This window comes from Lynx rufus, unplaced genomic scaffold (genome assembly GCF_022079265.1).
Source record: "Lynx rufus isolate CCGP_SWC_20201006 ecotype Redwood Valley unplaced genomic scaffold, mLynRuf1.p SCAF_5, whole genome shotgun sequence".
In the NCBI taxonomy this organism is placed as follows: Eukaryota; Metazoa; Chordata; class Mammalia; order Carnivora; family Felidae; genus Lynx; species Lynx rufus.
This window is the reverse complement of record NW_025814867.1, coordinates 145,725,651-145,740,606: the sequence shown is the minus strand read 5'-3', so window position 1 is coordinate 145,740,606 and position 14,956 is coordinate 145,725,651.

The window sequence follows — 14,956 nt, the reverse complement described above, 5'->3', positions numbered from 1 at the left end:
GGTGGTGCTTCTTCGGCCTGGCCCCACACCAGAATCACCACACAGGCTTGAACAGGGGAGGCTCTCGGAGGCGGGGAAGGGAGGCAAGCCAGTGGGGACAGGGAGATGGTTAACCAAGCAAGGACCTCAGCCTCTTGAAGTGTGCACTGGTGCGGCGGACAGCTCCAAAACTCCTCACGGAGGGGCGGCTGGCTGCCTCAGTAGGGAGAACGCAGAATTCTTGATCTCAGGGTTGTGAGTTCAAGCCCCACGTTGGATGTAGAGATTACTTAAAAATAAAATCTTAAAAAAAAAAAATCTGGGGCAACTGGGTGGCTCAGTTAAGTGTCCAACTCCTGATTTTGGCTCAGGTCATACTCTCACGGTTCATGAGTTTGAACCCGGCATCAAGCGCTATGCTGACAGCCCAGAGCCTGCTCTCCCTCTCTCTGCCCCTCCCAGTCTCTCTCTCTCTCACAAAATAAATAAATAAATTTTAAAAATAAATGAACATTGGGGCGCCTGGGTGGCTCAGTCGGTTGAGCGTCCGACTTTGGCTCAGGTCATGATCTCATGGTCCGGGGGTTCGAGCCCCGCGTCGGGCTCTGTGCTGACAGCTCAGAGCCTGGAGCCTGCTTCCGATTCTGTGTCTCCCTCTCTCTCTGCCCCTTCTCTGCTCATGCTCTGTCTCTCTCTGTCTCAAAAATAAATAAAAACATTTAAAAATAAATAAATGAACATTAAAATAACCTCCCCATGGAAAATAATGAGCGTTGGCAAGGATGTGGAAAAACTAGAACGCTTGTGCATTGCTGCTGGGCATGTGAAATGGTATGGCCATTGTCGAGCAGTTTAACTTGTAGAATTACCATATGATCCAGCAGTCCCACTGCTGGGACTGTAGCCAAAAGAACTGAAGGCAGGGACCATTTATAGCAGCATTATTCGCAGTAGCTAAAGGAGGAAACAACCCAAACGTCCATCGACAGACCATGGAGGCGCAGAGGATGATATATCTATACAATAGAATATTATGCAGCCTTAAAACAAATGAAATTCTGAGGGGCCCTGGGTGGCTCAGTCGGTGAAGCATCTGACTTTGGCTCAGGTCATGGTCTCACGGTTCATGAGTTCGAGCCTTGTGTCGGGCTCTGTGCCAACGGCTCAGAGCCTGGAGACTGCTTTGGATTCTGTGTGTGTGTCTCTCTCTGTCCCTCCCCTGCTCATTCTCTCTCTCTCTCTCAAAAGTAAATAAACATTTAAAAAAACTCAAGTGAAATTCTGATACATGTTACAGCTGTGGGGAGAGAGAGATTAGCACAGACCTAGGGCTCTGCCTTTATTAGGGTCAGAGGGTGGGGTGTCTCCTGGCTAATTTGAAGCATCAGAACTGAAATTAGGGCATGGAAGAGCGGGAGCAGGGTCACTCGAGTGGTCAGGTATCTAGGCTGTCTAGAGTTTCCATAAAAAGAACTTCGTGGGTAGGGGAGTTCTATCTCTTTATCTGGTCATTTTATTGGTAGCTGTGTCATATCGCTGGCAATATGTTTATTCACAAGGAATGTCTTTTATTTTTAATGTTTACTTATTTTTGAGAGAGAGAAAGAGAGAGAGAGACAGAGTGCAAGCGGGGGAGGCTCAGAGAGAGAAGGAGACACAGAATCGGAAGCAGGCTCCAGGCTCTGAGCTGTCAGCACAGAGCCTGACGTGAGGCTCGAACTCACAAACCATGAGATCATGCCCTGAGCTGAAGTCAGACGCTTAACCAGCTGAGCCACCCAGGAGCCCCAGGAATGTCTTTTTTTTTTTTTAATTACTTTTAAAAGTTTCTTTATTTTGAGAGAGAAAAAGAGAGAATGCACGTGGGGGAGGGATAGAGAGAGAGAATCCCAAGCAGATCTGCATTATCAGTGCAGAGCCTGATGCAGGGCTCAAACTCACAAACCACGGGATCATGACCTGAGCTGAAGTCAGATGCTCAACTGCCTGAGCCACCCAGGTGCCTGAAAAGGAATGTCTTTTTATTTTTATTTATTTATTTTTTTTCTTTAATGTTTATTTATTTTTGAGACAGAGAGAGACAGCATGAATGGGGGAGGGGCAGAGAGAGGGAGACACAGAATCGGAAGCAGGCTCCAGGCTCTGAGCCATCAGCCCAGAGCCCGACGCAGGGCTCGAACTCACGGACCGTGAGATCGTGACCTGAGCTGAAGTCGGAGGCTTAACCGACTGAGCCACCCAGGCGCCCCAGGAATGTCTTTTTAAATGAAAGCCTCCCCACGCTGACAGCGTGGAGCCTGCTTGAGATTCATTCTCTCTCTCTGCCCCTCCACCCACTCGAGCCGGCATGCTCTCTCAAAATAAAAAACAAATTCACTTAGTTAAAAAAACAAAAACAAAAACAGAATGCCTCAGCATCAAAAGCTTAGTGTCAGATATTTACACTACATGCTACATTATGAATGAGCCTTGAATACATTATGTTAAATGAAATAAGCCAGTCACAAAAAGACAAATACTGTATGATTCCACTTACATGAGGGACCTTGAATGGGTTCTCCAGGCCCTCTAACTGGCCTGATGAGCTCTCACCTCCCGCAGGCCCTTCTGCCTTGAGGGTCAGGAGCACTCCATGGGAGACCCCATGCTCCTTGTATTTTCCCCGAGTGAAAATGAAATTCCTACATGGAATACAGGAACCCTTCCTTATTTACCTTTGCTTCCGTGCCCTCCATGAAAACTGGTAGGAGCCGTGGTAGGTGCTGTTGATGCCCAGCCTGATTCCCTTGATTAGAGCAGTGGTGCTCCTAATGTTAGCTCCTGCTCACAGCTACCCCTTCTCCGGAGAATCGCACTCTGCGGGGCAGGAGCACAGGGCCCAGGGGGTTATCACGCTCCTCCGGCCCATCCCCAGCAGCCCACAGCTGGTGACTTCCCGGTTCCCTGCTCTAATTGGAACCAGGTCTGTGGTGCGATTCATGGCCCAGAGCTCCCTGTGGGACCAGTCTCCTGCTGCAAGCACACCTTTGCTTAGTTAACCATGTCCCTACCCCACCCTGCTTCCCTCACTCCCCTTCTCCTGAGAGCCACCCCCTCAGGAAATCCCTAGAACAAGACTCCCCGAGGCCCTGTTGTAGGAAACCTGACCTAACACAGTAGCGATCACGTACTTGCTTTGCACTGGACACTGTTCTGAGCACTTTACCTATATTAATTCACTCAAAACACATACATTAATAATGAACAAGACCTATGACTGATGTATCTTTCTAACCCCTAGAACTCAGTGCATTCCTGCTGTCTGATAGATAATGTGAAGCCTTCCATCACGCTGGCGCATCCATTCTCCATTCTGCCTTCCCGTAGGATTCTTGCTCTTTTCTCTACTCCTTCACTCTCACTTCCAGGGGCTTGAGTCGAGCTGACCCTTTCCTCGGATTCAGAGTGGGCACATGACCCAGACCTACCCAATCAGGGCCTTCCATTCCCATGGTCACAGCCATTGGCTCAGGGATGGTCACATGATCTAAGCCAGGCCAGTAAAACCCAATTCCTGCACTTGCACTGAACTTGTTGGGTCGGAAGTTTTCTTTGCACTGGGATTGCTAAATTGGGAGGGTGGGAGCCTGGGACCACCCACAGCCATCTTGCCACCTCAAGGGAAAGATTCTCCCTAAGTGAAACCGGCAGAGAGGAAACTAAAACCAGAACAGCTGGAGAGATGGGATTTCCAAAGTCTCCAGCTAAAGATATGAATCCAGCCACCCCAGCCTTCTAAGTCTTTGGCCAATAAATTCTCTTTTCTGTTTAATCCGGTATGAGTCAGATTTTGGTTACTCACACTGAAATTATCCCAGTACAGATTGGTTTCTTACCACGGTGCCAGTGAACATTTATGGGAATACTATTACTAACAGGGCCACCTTGTTCATGTTACATGCATTACGTCATGGATTTTCAAAACCACTTTGCTAAAACCAATTGGTAACACTGGTGATTCAACATTTTTATTCACATCCTAGAAGAACTTTGAAAAACTGTTCCCCGTGTTGTTTTTTTTTCCTTTTTCCCTGCCATATGCCTTTAAATTCTTTTTTAATGTTTGTTTATTTTTGAGAGAGAGAGAGCACGAGTGAGGGAGGTACAAAGAGAGAGAGAGAGAGAGACGAAGACATGGAATCTGAAGCAGGCTTCAGGCTCCTAGCTGTCAGCACAGAGCTGGGCTCTGGGCTCAGACCCAGGAATCTGGAGATCATGACCTAAGCCCAAGTCAAGAGTAGCTCTCCACGGATTAAGCCACCCAGGTTCCCGTCCCATATGCTTTTTAAAGTTTTAACACTTCACTTAATTTTTGTTTGCTTTAACATTTTAAAAACCACTTTTCATGTTAAGTGCAAAGGACGTAATTTCTCCTGTATTGGAGATACTGACATGTTCAGGTAAAACTCTTAGATCATTTTTTCAGGTGTAAAGTCTCAAGTTGTAGAAATTTGCAGGACAACACTGTGCTTACAGTTAACAATTCTGTACTGTACACATAAGAATTTATTAGGAGAGTAGATCTCATGTTAAGTGTTTTTTACCGCAAAACAAACTTCTGGGATCACCCGCAAATGTGTTTGATGGAACCTGAGTACCCCAGAGATTTAACACCCATCATTATCCATTTACAAAACACTGAACAAACTCATTTTAACAGCCAGAAATTTGCATCATTTCCCCCTTCAACTGATATTTTTATGCCATATCGCCTACAGAATTCTTCCTAATACATGTTTGAAGACTTTTTATTGATCATCCATCATTTCTGCCCAACTAAATTATATAAATTGAAATATTTTCAATTTCCTATGATTATAGGTTATAAGGTTTGAGTTTTCTTTATTTGGATTAATTTACAATTACAGTGATCAGCAGTATATAATTGATTAAAACAAAAATGCTGACAGTTATTAAACATAGAAAGTTGTGTTATTAGAAATATGTATCTTCGGGGCACCTGGGTGGCTCAGTCAGAACAGCATGTAATTCTTGATTGCAGGGTCGGGAGTTTGAGGCCTACATTGGGTGTAGAGATTACTTACATAAAAATAAAACTTAAAAAGAAAAGAAAAGAAATACATATCTTCATGAGATGGATGATTTTTGGTGACACTGAGTCTATCTTGTTGGTGATAAAAATTACTGCTGCTAGAATGAATAGGGCTTTGGCATGAGTTCTGTCCCCATTCTTCGTGTAGAAAGACGTACACATCAGCATACAAAAAAATTGATTCATGTACCAACTTGGATGGATCTCAAGGGCATTATGAAGACTAAGAAAAAGTCAATCTGGAAAAGTCAGATACCGTATAACTCCACTTATGTAACATTCTTGAAATGACAGAATTCTATTTGGGATTTTTCTTGTTTCTTGAGATAGGCCTGGATTGCAATGTATTTTCCTCTCAGGACTGCCTTCGCTGCATCCCAAAACGTTTGGATTGTTGTATTTTCATTTTCATTTGTTTCCATATATTTTTTAATTTCTTCTCTAACTGCCTGGTTGACCCATTCATTCTTTAGTAGGGTGTTCTTTAACCTCCATGCTTTTGGAGGTTTTCCAGACTTTTTCCTGTGGTTGATTTCAAGCTTCATAGCATTGTGGTCTGAAAGTATGCATGATATGATTTCAATTCTTGTATACTTATGAAGGGCTGTTTTGTGACCCAGTATGTGATCTATCTTGGAGAATGTTCCATGTGCACTCGAGAAGAAAGTATATTCTGTTGCTTTGGGATGCAGCATTCTAAATATATCTGTCAAGTCCATCGAAATGACAGAATTCTAGAGATGGAGAACAAACTAGTGGTTGCCAGGGGTTAACAATGGTACGGGAAGGGTGGATGTGACAGTCAAGGGACAGCATAAGGAAGATCTTCAAGGTGAGGTTCCAGACCTTGATTGTGGTGGTGGTGATGTGAATCTGCACATGTGTTAAAAAGGCATAGAACTACACACACACACGTTGCCCCCGCATCTGTTTCCTGTCTTGATATTGTTCTATAGCTACAGAAGATTAATCACTGGGTGAAACTGGGCGGAGGGTACATCAGTCTCTCTGTATTGCCTTTGCAACTGCCTGTGAATCTAAAATCATTTAATAACAAGTATAAAAAGGGGGCACCTGGATGGCTCAGTTGTTTGGGCATCCGACTTCAGCTCAAGTCATGATCTCACAGTCCGTGAGTTCGAGCCCCGCGTCGGGCTGTGTGCTGACAGCTCGGAGCCTGGAGCCTGCTTTGGATTCTGTGTCTCCCTCTCTCTCTGCCCCTGACCCCCTCTGTCTGTCTCTCTGTCAAAAACAAAATAAACATTGAAAAAAAATTTTTTTTTTTAAATAATAAGTATAGAAAGGATGCATCCTCTGAGAGACCAGCTTCACATAGATCAGTAAGTGGTCTGGAAGTTTTATCACACCAATATCGCTCTAATTCTTTTAATTCCTTCAGCATAATATGTCAGAAATCATTAAGTGATCTTTCATTAAATTAATTTTAATGATCTAGTAACGAGCCGTTCAATTATGTCCTCCTCTAATTTTGCTTAAGACAATGCATGGGAAATGACCTGATTTATCAGGACTGGCTGTCCTGTCATTAGTCATTCATATTCTCACTGCAGGCACAGAGATTTCCATTTGTCCCTTTGTTTGATGCTCCCCCCCCCTCCCCTGCCCCCGCAACAGCGCACTTTAGTTAGACTAAGGGTGGATTCAGGGAAGAGCCCTAGGAAGGGGGAGGGAGACTGAAACCCAGCTCGACAGTTCATCCACACTAGTTGTCAGGCAGATCCATAAGGGACAGAGGGCAAGTGCAAGTTGAGGATCTGGAAACTTGCCCCCTTTGCAAAGTTATCAAGATACTCCCCATCACCTGCAGGCGGACATAGCCAGACTCCATTCAACGACCCTGTTAGTAGCTCTATTTTTACAGCAGAGGAAAGGAAGCTAAAAAAGGTTAAGTAATCCACCCAAGACCCCCAGCAGATGGCCGAGCTGTGATCGGGGACTCAGATGCCTAACTCCAAAATCCACTGTCTTTCAGCCACACTGTCCTGTCCCTGGTTATCAAATCCAGCTTCAGTCCCCACAGAATTGTCGCCTGGTGACCACCAGGTGGCACCACCACCTCACAGTTGTCCTCATGACCGCACTGATGGCCGACTCCTTGATTTGGGGAACAGAGTTTGCAGCCTTGGGCTTCTCTCCCACTGTTACATTCTTCCTCTCAAAGATGGGCAGCCCTCATCTCTAGCTCTCATTGATTGGATTTCCTTGAATTTCACTTCTTTGATGCCAAAGGTGTACACTGGCAGTTTGGCCACGATTAATTAGGTGAAGAATATATATATCATTATAACAACTCACGTACTGAGTGCTTACTGTGTCCCGAGCACTTTGCTCGGATCGCCTCATGTAATCCTTACAAAAGACAAGGTGGCAAATTCTGTTTTGTTAACAGTCTTTCGGGCCTGGGGCACCTAGATTGTTTTATTGTTTTACTCTTCAATAACTAACCAACATGTTTTTGGAAACGTTAATAAAATACTACTTTAGCTATTCTCATGGCAGACATATTTATAAACTTTTATTGGATAGAGTGGTCTATTCTGGGTAACTATAATAAAATGATGAAAATCTAATGGTTCATAAATATTATATATATTTGCTTTATAACCAGTATGTGTACATATATTTATATTTATTATAGAAACATACGTGTGTGTGTGTGTGCGTGCGTGTGTGCATGTGTGTGTAAAGAAGACTGGGCAAGGTGAGTGGGTACCAATTCTCACCCACTCACCTGGTACCACACCAGCTCCAGGCTTTAAGGAAATATGTACATGGCTCCTTCTCAGATGAAATACTCTTACTAAATTTCACTATATGACAAAAAGATTTCCAAGCCCAAGTTCAGTACCTCACTTAGAATCATCAGATTGACCTGGTATTACCTAGCTAATTCCTTCACCCTGCACATGAAGGTATCATGATCCAAGGAAATGGTGATTTCCTTTAGACACACAGTAGTGCCAGTGGCAAAACCCGGATTCCCTGACTTTACAACAGAGTTTGTTCCACATGGATAGCTCTGACCTTGTGTGTTTACATTTTTTACTTTTTTTTTTTTTTAAGTAGGCTCCATGCCCAACGTGGGCCTTTCACTCATGACCATGAAATCAAGAATCGCATGCTCTACTAAATGAGCCAGCCAGGTGCCCCTCTGACCTTGTGTGTTTAAAAAAAATTCCGAATAAAGGGCTTCTCATTGATCTCTTCTTAAATGTCATCTTCTCGCTTTGGGTTTTGTGACTATTTAGATTTCTTTTTAAACATTATATCTGCCATCTAACTAACAATATATCAAATTTTGTGCTGTTTATAAATTTCATTATGTTTTCTATGTCCTCTTCTGTGACTTTAAGAAAAATGTCGAGTGACCAAGTTTGAGAATACAACTTACATACAAAATCCATTTACATACAGATTCCATTTAGGGTCACACTGGTTCATTAAACCCAGAACTGACTAATTTGTGGGCTCCAGCACAAAATGAAAATGCAAGGGCACTTGGCTGGCTCAGTCAGTAGAGCATGCGACTCTCGATTTCAAGGTTGTGAGTTTGAGCCTGACGTTGGATGTAGAGATGACTTTCAAAATAAATAAACAAAATGAAAACGCAGGGCCTCGTTTTCAAAAATTATTCAGAATTTCAAGATAAAGATAAGGGAGCATTAAATAAGTGTGGGCCCTTCTCGGTGTGCACCCTTGTGTGATCACACAGGTCACACACCCATGAAACCAGCCCAGATTTAACTTCTCTGATTTCATTCATCCAACTTGCTACAAATTGGCTTCTCTGAGGTAAGTCCAGTGGGATCACCTCCAGCTGTGAGTAACAGCTATCCCAACAGGGGATATCCCAACAACAGTTATCCCAACAAGCAAGAAAGATTTTACTTTTTCCATGTCACAAGAGATGTCGAGGCAGATAACCCAGGACTTCTGCCCTCTTCCACTTTCTTTAGAACCCAATTTCTCCTCTTGGCACAGGATAGCTGCCGAACCTCAGACCATCATATCCACATTCCAGGCAGGGTAAATGAGACATGACAAAGCACAAAGAGCAAAAACCCTCTCTTAAGTATTTGCCTTTTTAATTCACAAGAGAAAACCTTCCCAGAGATTTCTGCCCATATCCCATTGGCCAAAACTGTCACATGGCGACACCTAGCTGCAAGAGAGGCTTGGAATTTGAGTGTCCCACTTTCTAGCCTCTGGGGTTTTGTTTTGTTTTTAAAGTTTATTTATTGTGAGAGAGAGAGGGCAGGGAATGGCAGAGAGAGAAGGAGAGAGAGCATCCCAAGCAGGCTCCATCCCTGTCAGCGCAGAGCCCGATGTGGGGCTCAAACTCACGAACTGTGAGATCATGACCTGAGCCAAAACCAAGAGTCCAACGCTTAACTGACTGAGCCACCCAGATGCCTCTGGACTGTTGATTAAAGCTGTCACAAACCTGCCTAGATCCAAAAGAGGAGCCATAGACCCAGTAGGGTAGTAGAGCCAGCATAATTCTCAAAAAATTGTGAGTCAGTTGTTAAACACAGCCATGTTAGACATCGATCATGGTGGGAATATTTACACCATAGAGGCCCCCGACTGGCTTAATCAGTGGAGCATGTGACTCTTGATCTCTGGGTTGTAAGTTTGAACCCCATGTTGGGTGTAGAGATTACTTAGAAATAAATTCTTTTTTTTGTTTGTTTATTTCTTTTTGAGAGAGTGTGATCAGGGGAGGGGCAGAGAGAGAGAGGAGCACAGAGGATCTGAAGCAGGCTCTGTGCTGACAGCGGTGAGCCTGATGTGGGCTTGAGCTCACAAACCGTGAGATCGTGACCCTAGCCGAAGTGGGACACCCAACAGACTGAGCCACCCAGGTGCCCCAGAAATCAAATCTTTCACAAAAAATTTTACACCACAGAAACTGGCAAATACTAGGAATCAGGGCTTCTTTCCTCAGAGAGGAGGCTGTTAAACATGACGCTTCATAGACCTCACCGCTCTATACAAAGGGCATCAAAACGTTTGCAGCCACGCTTTACATCATCCACAGCAAACCAACCTCAGTATCCTCCACATAAACTTCCTTTGGGCCAGCTAACATTCCTCTTTGGCCCACAGAGATAACCTGAGAGATCTTTCCAGATGTTTTCTACAATCCATGACCCACTAGCCTAGTAACTCTATGCAAAACCAAATTCAGATGCTTTTGGCTCAACTTGATCTAAATAAACCCATGCTGGCGCCCAGCATCACCACTTTCTTTTCCAAGCCCTCAAACTGTCAGTTTTGTAACTTATCCTAGAATTTTTTTTTCAAGGGTTCTTTTGGTTTGCAATTTCTGGAAGCTTCCATGTGTTTGTTGAAAATTAGAACAAGCTATTTTTTTAAAGCTTTTAATTGTGTAATGCCACATACTACATAAAGGCGCGTAAAGTATAAATATGTACTAATTGATAAATAACTATGCATCAGACATCCCTGGAACGATTCACCGTAAGTAAGCTGAGTGTTGGAAGAATCCCAGAAGCCCATGATGTGTCCTGCCCAAAGAGGAATTCCCTCCTTCCTTGCGGGGAACCACTTTCCTGACTTTTCTGGCTTTCACTCCGCCACCTCTGTACACATTTCTGGCAAGTTTCTGCACATTTTTAAGTCACATAGTTGATCCACTGAACATTCGATGAATGGACCCAGACCGTCTGTGTAATTGGGACACACTTTTGCCCAATGCTGACCTTCTAGTGCTTCTTCCTTTCTCTGTAGTTTCTCCAAGATTAACGAGACCGATTTCACAATTGTAGTTGAAACATCTCTCAGACAATTTGAGGCCAAAACCTCCTACATCTTTGATGTGCTGTCGTGAGATTTCATCAGTATTCGTCAAGATGTTAGCCTCTCGGGAAATAGGAGATTGAAATTTAAATATGGTTTTTGCTGAGCCGGGTCTAAAGTTTCTTAATCATCTATCAAGTCTATTTTGAGGAAAGAAAAAAACTAATAGTTAACAAATATTAGAATATGTATAAAGTATTATAAATAAGCAATGGATAAGATGTTATGCATAGTTACAGATATTGTACAAGGTAGTTTAGATCTGTATTCTAGCACCTGTGTAGCCCTCCAGTTCCCACCCTGTGTTTATGTGCTTCTCAGTTGGGGCTGCTTTGACAAGACTCTCCTAGACCGAACTTCAGGTTCATCTGGGGCTTCTTCTGGACATTGATCTTGACCCCCACCCCCTCCCAGTTTTAGTAAGAGTCCTGCTATGTTACTTTAAAGAGACTCCTCCATCCTTGATATCTGGTCACTCTTGCTCTCTGATTACGTTTCCCACCCACAACCTTTGAGGTACAGGTCCTTGGATGGCCTTTAGTAGGAATCCTGTCGGGGCCGATTTAGCAAGAATCCCCCTACCCTTGATGTCTCCTCTTCCTAAGTTCCCACCCACTGGCCCCCTCACCCTGCTCCTCGACTAAAACTCCCCACCTGTCAGGGTTGAGCCGGCTGTGTCTTCCCTATTGCAATAGTCTTGACACCGACAGCAATCATCCTGAATAAAGTCTTCATGCCATTTTAACCAGAATCAGAATAAGTTTTTCTTGACAGCTTTTTTTTTTTTTAAGAGAGAGAGAGAGTGTGTGTGTGTGTGTGTGTGTGAGAGAGAGAGAGAGAGAGAGAGAGCAGGGGAAGGGCAGAGACAGCGAGACACAGAATCTGAAGCAGACTCCAGGCTCCGAGCTGTCAGCACAGAGCCCGACGTGGGGCTCGAACCCACAAACCGTGAGATCATCACCTGAGCCAAAGTCGGAGGCTTAACCGACTGAGCCACCCCAGGCGCCCCGTTCTTGACAGCTTCTTAAATCCGGTTATCATACCTGGTGTTTGCTAATCTCTGGCTCTTTTCTTTCCATACGCCAAGCACTGAAATCCCAATTTTTGTTCTTCAGATGCCTCAAGCCCCACTGTTTAAATTTGGTCTTTTGTTTTCTTTTGTTTTGTTTTTGTTTATTCTAATGTTTCTCAGCTCATTTTAGCCAGTCTCATACCTGGAAACCTGCGAGGGCCCAGAAGGAGAGGGAGAGGAACCAGCCTCCCACCCCAGGCAGCCATCTGTCCACTGTGTCCCTGCTCACAGCCTCATTAGGCACGCATGGGCACGTGCACACACGCACACCCCCCGCCCCCCCATACCCATCTGCACGGCACTTGAGGGATGTCAGCTACCCCAGCACTCTCAGAAGTACCCCCGAGACTGAGTCTCTACTTTGTCCCAAAGGATTTGGAGAAGCTACAGTCATAATCACTTTTGAATTCTGTTAAACTGCACAGACCTTGACACGTGCAGGTATGTGAAGAATGAATGTGACTACAACACACGGAGATAGTTCACCAAGCGGTAAAAGAAGGAAAAACGAATTTCTCTCCCTTCCAAACAAGCTTGTGAAATGCTCCACAGTTCACAGCCTGGTAGGGACAGGGGATCCTTCTGCACTGAAACACAGGTCCCAGGGTGAGGAAGGTCTCTAAGATGTGTGCCTGTGACCTGGGGGCCTGCGGGGGGCCTGGCTGAGCCTGATTGATGGTGGAGGGGAGAGCTTAAACCAGTGTGCAGAAGCTGGCTTCCTCCCCATGCCTCCCACCCACCCCCAGCCCGGTTGTCCCTGTACAGTAAAACCTTGGATTGCGAGTAACTTGATCTATTAGTGTTCCACAAGAGGAGCAAACATTTCTAATAAATTTTGACTTGATAAACGATATCTTGCAAATAAGCCATACAGGATGCCGAATGTCACATGATCACAACTGAGCCCATGGTTCTTGAAATTCACTTTGATACACAAGTGCTTTGGATGACAAGCCTGTTTCCTCAGTGAATTATGCTCTCAAGCCAAGGTTTTACTGTATTCTCCATTGTGTTCCTTTTCTAGGGCAGCTGTAACAAAATGCCACAGACAGGGAGCTTAAACAACATTTATCATCTCATAGTCTGGAGGACAAAGTCCAAGATCAAGATGTCGGCAGGACTGGTTTCTTCGGAGGCCTCTCTCCTTGGCTTACAGATGGCCGCGTCCTCTCTGCGTCCTCCCATGGTCTTTCCCCCAGGTGTCTCTGTGCCTTTCTAGGCCCTGATCTCCTCTTATTAATAAGGACACCAGTCATGTTGGATTAGAGCCCATCCATATAGCTTCATTTTACCTTAATCATCTCTTTAAATGCCCCAGCCCAACTACTGTCACATTCTGAGGTACTGGGGGTTAGTACTCCAACATATGAATGTTGGAGGGGAGGACACACATCAGCTTCTAACATCTGTCTCGGTAGGTGTTGTCACCATTCAAGACCATGAGGCAACAAACACAAGACTCAAAGTTAACCATGTTGTGGACAGTTTGGAGTGGAGTAGGAGTTTGGAAAAGCTGGGTCCTTGAAGACATCAGTGCCCATCTCCCTCCAGACTACTTGTTAAGTGAACAATGAGTGTACCTATGGTTTAGGTCCATTATGCAACGAACTCTCCTGCTTCAGTAGCTCCCCATCCCCTTGGTTATGGAACTGAAACTCCTTAGCAGATCCTTTAGGACTTTCTTTCTGCTCAGTGTCTGGTCTCATCTTCTGTCTCCAGCTTCACCTCCTCCATGCATCCCTTGGGCAGAGTCAATCCTTTTGCTGAGGGCAATTAATCAAGAGAGCTGCAGAGAGAGCAAAAGGCTGAATGTGCATTTCAGGGGCTCAGAGAGGCAGAGGTATGTGTGAAAGGCACAGAGGAGCCACAGCCCTAGAGTAGGAGGAAACTCTGCTAGCAGACAAGCTCATTGGATGGACACAAGCTTCGGCGAAAGAGTAGGAGGTCTTTGAAGAGACACAGGAAGAATGACAGATCACAAGGTTAAGGAGAGATTACTCTTCCTCCCACAAAACAGGAACCACGGCGAATTGGAAGGCGTATGTATTCCCTTCCTGGGGCTACCATAACAAACTACCACCAGCTGGCTCGCTCAAAACACCAAAAATGCCTTCTCTTGCAGTTCTGGAGGCCAGAAGTCCAAAATCAATGTGCCAGTTGACAGAGTTGCTTCATTCCTGGAGGCTCAAGAAAGATTCTAGTCCATGCCTCTGTTTTAGCTTCCGGTGGTTGCCAGAAATCCCTGACATTTCCTGGCTTGTGGTCACGTAATTCCAGTCTGTGCCTCCACTCTCATATGCTCTCTTCCCACCACGTGTCTCTGTCTCTGTGTCTCTTCTTCTCATAAGTACATCAGTCACATTAAGGATCAACCCCACTCTAGTATGACTTCATGTTACTTTACATGTCTCTCTCTCTCTCTCTCTCTTTCTCTTTTTCTTTTAAAGTAATCTCCACCCCCATGTGGGGCTCAAACTCACAACTCTGAGGTCAAGAGACACATGTTCTACCCGCTGAGCCAGCCAGGCACCCCATACATCTTTTTTTTTTAACGTTTATTTATTATTTTTGAGAGAGGGAGAGAGAGTGTGAGATGCTGGGGAGGGGCAGAGAGAGATGGGGACAGAGGATCCAAAGCAGGCTCTGTGCTGACAGCATCGAGCCCAGTGTGGGGCTTGAACTCATGAACGATGAGATCACGAGTTGAGCTGAGGTCAAGAGTCAGACGCTTAACTAACTGAGCCACCCAGGTGCCCCAAATATATCTTGATTTCATACACAAACAAGGTCACACTCACTGGTACCAGTGCCGTAACCTGTGCGGGTTCCTCCTGAGAGCCACGAGAGAAGGATCGGGTCCAGGTCCCTCTCCCTGGCTTGTAGGTGGCTGTCTCCTCCGTGTCGTTTCACACGTCTTCCCTCCATGCGTGGTAGGATTCAGCATGCCCTTTTGTGGGACACGATTGAAT